Source organism: Octodon degus, unplaced genomic scaffold, assembly GCF_000260255.1.
Source record: "Octodon degus isolate 3935 unplaced genomic scaffold, OctDeg1.0 scaffold00122, whole genome shotgun sequence".
Classification (NCBI taxonomy): domain Eukaryota; kingdom Metazoa; phylum Chordata; class Mammalia; order Rodentia; family Octodontidae; genus Octodon; species Octodon degus.
In genome coordinates this window covers 4,617,700-4,627,778 of record NW_004524698.1, presented here as the reverse complement: position 1 = coordinate 4,627,778, position 10,079 = coordinate 4,617,700, and the positions used below count along the sequence as shown (strand labels likewise).

Sequence of the window (10,079 nt, the reverse complement as noted above, 5' to 3'; positions counted from 1 at the left end):
AAGCTTGTTTAAGTAGGTGCTTTAGACCACTGAGCCATCTCACCAGCCCCTATGGTTCTTTTTTTCTAATTATCTGTTCTTGTACAATATTGTCAAGCTTTTCCTTTTTTTTTTCAGCAGGTTCATTTTCAAGGGATGGCTCTTCCAAAATCATACCAGAACTTGTTTTCCAGGTAAGTCTTGTTTTTGGAGAAATAGGGTAGTGTAATGCCTGACACAGGATAAGAGCTTAATAAATTTTCACTTGTCTATTATTTCTATTTAAAGGTAAAATTATCAATGCATAGCAGAGTATAGCATGGTGTGATGGTGGTTTGTGATGTGTTGCAAATCAGTGTTACACCTCAGGTTAGAAGATTTATATTTTGATTTAAAATATTTCTCTGCTCCCAAACTATAATTCATAAGTAACTTGTCTCACTGATTACATTCATATATTCATTTAGATTATTGCAAAAAAGAACATGTAATCAAATGAGTTTTAGAAATATTAAGCTAAGCCAGTCATGGTGGTGTATGCCCATAATTCCAGCACTCAGGAGGATGAGGCAGTAAGATTTGTGAGAGACCAGCCTGGGCTACAAAGTAAACTCAAGGTCAACCTGAACTGTATAGTGAGACCGTATCTGAAAAAGACAAACAAGGGCCGGCCAGATAGCTCAGCAGATTAACATGCCTGCTTAGGCAGGTATAAGGACTGGGGTGGGATCCCTGGCTGCTCTGCTGGCCCCACCTCCAGGGTGTGCTAAATCAGTGACTGAGACTGGGGGTGATGGTGTGTGCCTGTAATCCCAGCACTTGGGAGGCTGAAAACAGGAGGATCACTAGAGTCCAGTCTGTATAGTGAGACCCTGTAGACCTAGCACTGAATACATTTTTTAAAAAGACAGACAGAGAGAGAGAGAGAGAGAGAGAGAGAGAGAGAGAGAGAGATTATGCCATACAAATATAGCATTATTTTTACTGGTTTGTCTTTTAATAGTAATATTGTTTGGGTGGTATAATTCTATCATGCATTATGAGCCTAAAACAGGAGACTTCATATAAAATGTCCCCTACACTTATTAAGCTTTACAGTCCTTTCTCTCAAACACCTCTGGGGCCTTTTCTTTCAGGAAACACTTTTTAAGACTACTTCCCTAGACCATAATACATACAGCAGACACGACAATATCCATTTACTGACTGAACAAAGTGTGAGTTTTTTAATCCAGCTGTCATCCTGCCTAATGGATAGGACATTCTCTTTTGTCCTTCAATTTGTCTAAAATGACTCCAAGTATAAACACTGACTTATTTTTAAGTGAAGGCACAGACCTTCCTTGACTTGCCTCAGGATACAGAGTACTTTTTTTGGACTGGAGTTGATCAATGGATGGAAAATATGATGATGCATCTTGAGCTGTTTCCTGGCATCAAATAACCTAAAGCCAAACAACACAGGGCAGCTGTGGAAAATAAGAGGAGCTGAGAACAAGACCCCTGATGGCCTCACTGAGGCCTGCTGACTGTTACCACAAATTCAGAACCCTGCTGATCAGGGAAAAATGAACATTTGTAATTGGATGAAAAAGTGTTTATTGCACATGTTTTGCTGCACAAAAGAAAATTAATTGAGTCAGAAGACATCAAAACAAAAAGTGCAATTTATTAGCTGTAAGCTAATAATTATCTGAAGCTAATAAATTAATAATATGCTAATGATAAAGGAATAATAAACTAATAATTAATTTGCTGTACGCTAATAAATAATGGGTATATGCATCATTCTATATATCTTGTTCTGTCACTTTTACATATACTAGCTGCATCCTGTTTACAGAGAGCTGTTGCCATGGCAGTCTTCATCCCATTAAAAATATACCATCCAAACTTGGAACTTTGCTCTCCCAGAATCAACTAGTCACAGGGCAGGCATGGAAAAGAAGAGGAAAGAGCAAGACCCTTGATGTTCTTGGGGCTGCTGACTGAAAGTGCCTTCAGATGCATTCATTTCCAGGGCACAAACTCTGGGCAGTACATTAGTCAAAGAAAGAAACTACAAGCTAGAAAAGTAGAATGGGGCCTTGTGATTTATCCAGACAGGAATGGCTTCCGCATCCCCACTGCTTTTCCTCTGGTTTCCAGACATCCTGGGCTCTGACTGCGCCTTGTCCTACTGTGCACTATAGTGCTGTACAGTAAGCACACCACAGTACAGATGACGATGTCCCACAGATACTTGAGCTATTCCTACCATTTTTTCTCATCTATGTAAGAATTGTAATGTGAGGTCTGTTTGTAGCCATGAAAGTTTTCAACTTGAATGTTCACAAGACAGAGACTTATTGTACAGTAGAAACTGTACTTTAAATTTTTAGTTTTAATCTTTTTCCTGGGATAGTAACACACCATATCATGTGTTCTTGATAACCTTCATAGCAACAATGTTCAATGTTCCGTAGAGCAGATAGATTAAGTGCATTTTATATTTACGATACTTTCAATTTACAATAAGAAATATAACTCCATCATAGGGGTGACAGACACTGAGAGAAGAGGAGGAAGGAGAGAATATGGCATCCATGGATTATAGTACCTACAGCCAAGCTGCAGCCCAGGAGGGCTACAGTGCTTACACAGCCCAGCCAACTCAAGGATATGTACAGACCACCCAGGCATATTGGCAACAAAGCTATGGAGCCTATGGACAGCCTACTGATGTCAGTCTGCATATGGCACTCAGCCTGCTTACCCAGCCTATGGGCAGCAGCCAGCAGCTACTACACCCGCAAGACCACAGGATGGTAACAAGCCTACTGAGACTAACCAACGTCAATCTAGCACAGGGGGTTTTATCCAGCACAGCCTAGGCTAGGGACAGAGTAACTGCATTATCCCCAGGTTCCTGGAAACTACCTGATGCAGGCAGTCATCATACCATCTTATCCTCCTACCAGCTATTCTTCTACACAGACAACTAGTTATGATCAGAGCAGTTACTCTCAGCAGAACACCTATGAGCAGCTGAGCAGCTGTGGACAGCAGAGCAGCTATGGTCAACAAAGCAGCTATGGGCAGCAGTCTCTCACTAGTTATTCCCCGCAGCCTGGATCCTACAGTCAGGCTCCAAGTCAATACAGCCAACAGAGCAGCAGCTACGGGCAGCAGAGTTCATTCCAACAGGACCACCCCAGTAGCATGGGTGTTTATGGGCAGGAGTATGGAGGATTTTCTGGACTAGGAGAAAACTGGGGAAGAGGGGGTTTTGATCGTGGAGGCATGAGCAGAGGTGGGCGGGGAGGAGGACACGGTGGAATGGGCAGCACTGGAGAGTGAAGTGGCTTCAGTAAGCCTGGAGGACCCATAGATGAAGGACCAGATCTTGATCTAGGCCCTCCCATCATAAATCAAGGAATCTTTGTATTTGCAACTGGTTTAATTTAGATTATAGATTGCAAGGAAGCAGACAGTGCTTACTTTTAGAAGTTGTTTATAAATAAAGACCAATAAACTTATTCATCAAGCAAAAAAAGTTGTCTACAAAAACTTTCTATGAGATATGAGTTTTATAGAAGGAAGAGACCCCTTTGACAACATGAAAAGAATTTTCTCATTCTAGTCCACAGAAAAGATGGATTGAAGTGAATAGAAGCCATTCCTACAGAGTGAAATTTTACCACAAATTTTCTTCTCATTCAGAATGCAAAAAAATGTTGAAATGGATTTCTGAATTCTTCAAGCATGAAAGTGGTAATCAGGTACAGGTTTTCTTGACTTTAGCTTCTGAGTAGAGTAGAGTAATGAGGGTACTGTGAGAAGGAGGTACCCTCTTACTGGCTGTGTCCAAGAAATTCTTGATTCTCATGAGGCTGAAGTAGATCATTCAGTTAATAATAAGTGACAGTACCTGGACTGTCTTTTATTGTTCTATATTTATGAAAATGTTCATCTGTGTTCTTTTGCTGTCCATAAAATAACAATGAAATATAGCTGTCTGTTAAATAAATCAAAATGTAATGTTTTAATGATGCATGAAGTCATATGCATGCATGCCACCAATGTCACAGACAACTAACCAGTAGAAAAAGCTCTCCATTATAAAACTGACAGAGGGGAAATGAAACTCCCAACCTCAAACATACCTGGGATTAGTTTGTGTTCCCTAAAACCAAAAAATGAATTTTAGGAACAAACGGAGATTAAGAGTCGAATATATTTATTGGAGGAAAGAAAGCTTCTGTCTGAGAGAGATGGGGGTGGGGGATTGGGAGGTCAGGGAGTGAGGGGTGGGGAGTGAGGTGGGGAGGTGGCTGCAAGTAGGTTGTCCCCAGGAAGCTGTCTCTTCCAGGTACTGTTATAGAGTAATACAGCAGTTAGGCGGGTCTAAGGTAGTGGAGAACATGGGAACTCGCTTAGGTGAGCATGAAGTGGGACAAAACTATGGTCAACCAATGAGATTGCAAACACCACTGCTCAGAGAAAATTGATTAAATCCAGGACCAAATGAGGAAGCAAGTCACATAGCAAGCGGGCATGAACACAGAAAAGGGTCTCTTCCTATTGAGTGTTGAGTTAGTGACTCATTTGAGCTCTTTCAAGGTGGTTGATATCTATTTGGAATATCAATCCCTGATGCCTATCCCTAGAGAAGTATGTGACTGCATTTTGCTTACTTTTGTCTTGAGATGTGGCCCAGAGAAAGGATGTCTGTCTCTTCCTAAGTTGCAAAGTCACCTTATCTTCCAATTTGCCTCCTTGAGATCCTGGCCCTTTTTGACTGCCTATAATATTTCTGTCTAATTCAGCTGCCTACAACAAAATAATAATATGTAAGTCATATGTCACAGTCTTCAGCAATTTGCTTAAAAGTGTTTTACAGTAAGACCAGTGTTTGCGATATTTATTTTATAGATGGGAAAACTGACGGTTTTTTAAATAAAATGATTTTGTCATATAAATCAGAATATGGAAACTGAGATCACTATTTTAGTTTCAGCTTAAAATTAAGGCTGTTGGCATATTTGTTGATGTCAGAGAAATGGGCAAAAATCATTGGTTAATGAATTGGATTGGTGTTGAAATGATATTTACTAATCACAAATTCTAAGTCACTTGATCCATCCATCAAAGTCAAGAACAAGTAACAATGTGATAAATTATTCAAAGGTAGACTCAAGCCATATTTCTCAATGTTGGTTTGAGGCCAGGTTGTAAAATAAGCAAATGTTCTCTTGGAGCAAAGGAAACAATCACAAAGCTTGTGAACAAGACCCATGTTTATCAGCTCAATGTCTTGGTGCTCAGATCCACAGCAAGGAACAAATTCAGACCTCTCAAAGAAGCTCAAGATGTGCAGAGAAGTGTTCTCTATCTTATTTCCTGTGGTTCAATAGTCGTTAGCCAAAGACCTGCTGTCTTTCTGGCCAAGTATGCAGAAACTCAAATTGGAAGTAAAAATGGCCTCAGCACACTCAGTGCCCAGAACCTGGAGAAAGAGACTTCATAAGAGACAGTCTTCTCTAGTGATAATATTTGAGACTTCCGTGTTTGTCATATACCACATCAGTCTATTAGAATAGAGTCTTGCTCACCATTTCACTTCTTCTCTTGGAAAAAACCTCCAAGAAAAATGCATTCTGGGATATAGATCATGTGACTTTTAGGGCAACACTTCCTTCTGTGCCTGTTTCTTTACAAGTAATAAGAGAGGGTTTGATTAAACTAGGTCAGGTCTCCAGTTACTGCTTTCCAAAGTGTCATGACTACAGAGTGGTGAAGTGCCCCCCGCCAAATGAAGTGATGCCTTTATATTGAGCGGCATTGATATTAAGCAAAGTCATGGTTCATGGACCTACTCATTCTCAGACCACATCTATGTAGTTTTTATTTTACAAACGTCCAACATGATAATTATCAGACAAGTCAGAAAAATACAGAAGACCACATAAATGACAAGGTTCCAAATGTCCATCATTTTCTTCCCTCCCAACCAAATTACAGGTAATGACTTACAAGACATTTGAAAATTAATTTGTCTTCTTCTATGTTCTTTGCATAGTTACAAAACTCAACATTTTTTCCAAGTAAGAAAGCAGATCTCTTCAGTTCAATGGATGAAAGTTTGGGCAGACTCAATAGTAACAATTTGTGTCAAAACCTAGAAATTCAAATTGGTTTAAAGACCACACCATTTGCAATACATTTAACCTTATGCTCCTCATTCAAATCAGATTAACACAGTGGGATTTCTTATTAAATCTCAATTTCTTCTCTTCATTTAAACCCTGAAAGAATTAAAAGGTAGATTGGGACAGACAGAGGGGAAAATGTACTGTAAAGAGGGGTTTTGTACATCCATATGAGATTGTTGGTCAATCTTTAAGTAGAGAAATAGCCACAATTTCATTTCTTCTTTCTTTTTTTCCTGGATTTGAATGGATTGCCCAGGCTCTCATTTTCACTGCATTCTTTTTCATGGAAAGGATTTCAAAATTATCTGCCAACAGCAATTCAGCCACTTTAAAGCAGGGGAAGTGGCATCTTCCACCCTGAAAATCTAGCAGGAAATCGCTTTGGAAGAGTGGATTGGTGTCTCTTTTCATACTACACCTGATTCATATGCTTGGCAGATTTAATATTCATTGAAGGAAGAGCTCATTAGTGCTTCTCTGAAATGGTTTGTATATTAAGAGCCAATTTTCCTGAACTTGGCTGCTCATCCTTGCACAATCTTCCAGAAAAGCAATCTGCCATTTAGATAGTTTTGATAACAGAGCCAGAAAGTTCCCTGACACATTTGGACTCTGGGGTAGGTGTCCAGCACCCTACAAATACTCCTGGGGATATCAACCAATTTTCCATCCTCTCTCTTGTTTGTATTACGCCCTGAGAAGGCTCAAATTAGGCAAGCATCAATATTTGGACATAGTGACATGATAAACATTCAGAATAAGAGCTTGCAATTGCATTTTTCCAAAAGCTGGACTGGAAGAGGTAAAAGAAGCAAATAAAACCAACCAAATACTATGAAGAAAAAAATCAATTATGAGCTTTGAGATATCCTACAGAACAATGTCAAACAGAAAAATTCTGAATCCCAACATTTCTAAAACTGAATTTATGGTTTTCCTTCCAAAGCCCAGTCTGTATTTCTTGTCTCAGAGAATGGTATCACTCTCAGACCTATTTGCACAATCAAGAAACTGAAAAGACCTCCTTACTGTCTCCCTCACCCTCATTCAGATGTCAAATGCTTCACCAAATCAGGATTTACTATTTCCTGAATATCTTAATACCTTATGTAGCTCTTAAATCTAATGCTTCTTCAACTCCATTATCAGCACCATCCTTCCTTACCTCTAGACACTGGTAAAAAGTTCTGGGTTTTTTTTAACCTCTCCTGTTGATTCTGACCTCTGTTGCCCATTCTCATAGCACAGCTAGATTAATCTTTTCCAAACATAATTCCAACAATAATATACAGCAGCTTTACGACTTCATGTTGGCCTCCCATTGCTCTCTGGGCAGAGTCCAAGATCCATAACATAGTGTACACATTCCCGAATGTTCTGGCCTTGCCTATCTCTGCAGCTTGGATTTGGTTTGTTTTCCTTCATACACTATGCTTCCATTCCTTGGGCCACCTTCTAGTTCTTCAAACTCCTCTCCTTCCATAGGATCTTTGCGGAGACCATGACACCTAATGTCCAATGCAATTTGGCCCACACGTCCTCCTCTACTCTCTTAATTAACCATGATTTGTCCTTTAAAGCTGAAATAATGTTTCACTTTCTCAGAAAAGTGTTTTTAATTTCTTCAGCATGCATCACATTCATTTTCAGAAGACTATCTTCCCTTAGAACACATAGCAAATTGGCAGTTTTATGTTCAATTGTGGGCTTATTTAATTACTACCTATATACGTTCTTTTAAGTTCAACATAGGTGGATATTTTTTTATTTTTTAAGGAGAATACAAAATGGTAAAAGAAAAAAAAATCACAAATTTTACTAAACAAAATAAGTATTCAACAATGATTGCCATATTACATAATATTATCTTCAAATTAGTTGTTTAGATTACCAGATATAAACATGAAAATTTGGAGAAAAAAAAGAAAGAAAATTAATCATTAAATTGTCTTTTGAATAGATGAGTAGAAATCAGCAGTACAATTATCCAAGCTATCCTATATATATACATAAATATATCTTTTTCCTTCTTTCTTTTTTTCCTTTTCCTAATCCCAGTTTTTCCTTCCCAATGAACAGATACTTTCCCTTTCAGAGTATGTATTGTACCTCCAGATCTTACTCTAGTGAGACAGTGCAATGCTTGCACATGCAGGTCTAATTTATTTCACTTATGAACTTCCCAGTATGGTCTCTAGTTGCATGTGATTACCTATAAAAGCTTCAAGTTTATCTTTTTAACAGCTGAGTAACAGTCCATTGTGAAGAAATGCCACATCTTCTTTTATCCATTCCTCAGTTGATGGGCATTTAGATTGTTTCCAAGATTTAGCTATGACAAATTGTGCTGCTGTAAACATGGGCACACATAAATCACTGTGGTATGATGTTTTCAGTTCACTTGGAAAAGTAGCTAGGATGGGAAACGCTGGGTGAAATGGGACTTGCATTCCTAGCTTTGAGAGGAATCTCCGTATTTATTTCCATAGTACCGGTCTACACTCGTACCAATGAGAGATGAGAATTCCTTGTTCCCCGTAGCCCATCCAGCCTTTGTCATCATCGACTTCTTGATGATAGCCCTTCTTTCTGGGGTAAGAAGAAATCTCACTATTGTTTTACTCCCTTGCGCTTGCCAGAGAAGCACTTATTCCACTGAGCCATCTCCCCAGCCCCCCAGATAAACTTTTTTTTTTAGATGACCAATGATGTTGAATAGTTTTTCACATATTTATTTGAACATAGGCAGGGAATTAAAAAAAAAACCATTATATTTACTAAGATTCTGGCAGCAGCTTTATTTAACAAGATACAGCATACCAGGCCTGCCACTCAACTTGTTTGTAAGTCTCAGCTTCAATATGAAGCTGTTTAAAACAAAAACTCAAAACCTGCTTTTTACGTGCTAAGTATCTTGGCAAGGGTGCCACTAAACATAGTAATGAACTTGAGACAGTACAAATAAGAGTTTGCAAAAGCTAAACATTGCAGCCTAAACAACATTCATACCAAAAAAAATAAAGTAACTACTATTGGTTATGTAAATTTTTTCTGATTGGTTAAAACTTAACAGTACAAAACATGCATTTTAGAATCTTTAGCCATTAAGTTCAAAAAGTACCAGTGTCTATATGAAACAATTCCTCTCTAAAGCCGAAGTATGGTCAAAAATTAATTCAAATGACATAACACATTCTAAAGCTAAAAAACATTCATTTTTTGTTGATGTGCAGGTACAAACCCAGAGCTTTAGGGCTTTCTCATGCAGCAAAGAGCTACTTCTCTGGGTTGCTCAAAACAGCAAATGACAAAGTCCACTAATGCCATTAAGCTCAGTAAGGGGCAAGAGGCCTCGTACTCAGCTCTGATCTCCCAGGAAGCATGGCTACTGTGTCCACCAACGTATGAGGTGTGAGGACCAAAAGTACACTATTTTGTTAGCTAAAGAGATAGCAAACCATCCCTCTCTCCACACTAAAAGCTCCTTTCCAAGGTAAATAAAAAGTATATAAGGGGGAAAAATTAAGATATATTCATCTACAAAGTAAAGATTTCAAAATATTAATGTAATCCCTACTTTAAAAAATTTAACTAGAGTCATCTGACTATTTCTGATTACATCTTAAGATGTATCCAGATTCATTTCCTATTGATTTATCACTAGATACTTCTAGTCAAAAATATTAGCTTTCTTCCCAAATATTTTAACCACGAGTGTGACTGCAGGGTATTATTTTCGAGGTTATCATGCAGTGGAGGAGAAAAAGTAGATGTTCAAGCAGCAAGCAACAGTTATGGCCCTTTCACATAATGGCTTTGGAGTGCCTACTGAATAGTCCAGGAACAATTCTAAGAACAAGAAAATTATGCATGCTAGTAAATACATCTTAATTTCACAGTTGAAAT

The 10,079-nt window shown here is 38.5% G+C and overlaps 1 pseudogene; it reads left to right on the top strand.

Annotated features, from left to right (window-relative positions):
• Window positions 1-2,555: 2,555 nt before the first annotated feature.
• On the top strand, window positions 2,556-3,318 carry LOC101581719 (annotated as a pseudogene).
• The last annotated feature ends 6,761 nt before the right edge of the window (window positions 3,319-10,079 follow it).